Genomic DNA, 457 nt, shown 5'->3' with positions numbered 1-457 from the left:
CTTCCATATGGATTTATTTTAAAGTGATGCGCTTTTTTTCTCAAATAAAAAGAACACATGTTAAATTTCACTCTGTTCATTGTTGTTAAACCAAACTTTAATGTTTTCTGAAAATAAATGTTTTTCCTATTAATCAACGTCCTAATAATATTATTGCAACTCATCAACTCACATCTGGAGTAAAGCTATTGTCCCAGAGTTGCTCAAATGCGCAGTACTAGTACTACTGTAGCAGTGGTAATAGTAGTGGATTGGTGTTTGTATCGTTTCTAACACTGCTATATGAGGTAGCACCATATCTTCTGTGTTCTTTAGATTGACATCAAGGGGAATGGCTGTAATGGCCCAGAATGATGTCATCATACTGTCATAAGACATTTTTACAGCCTGCCTGTCTGCAGTGAACTTCTTGTTGAGGGATAAGGAGCCTTTCATATGCCTCAGTCTAAAGGAATGG

Source organism: Etheostoma spectabile, chromosome 12, assembly GCF_008692095.1.
Source record: "Etheostoma spectabile isolate EspeVRDwgs_2016 chromosome 12, UIUC_Espe_1.0, whole genome shotgun sequence".
Taxonomy (NCBI): domain Eukaryota; kingdom Metazoa; phylum Chordata; class Actinopteri; order Perciformes; family Percidae; genus Etheostoma; species Etheostoma spectabile.
Note: the sequence above shows the minus strand (reverse complement) of the source record.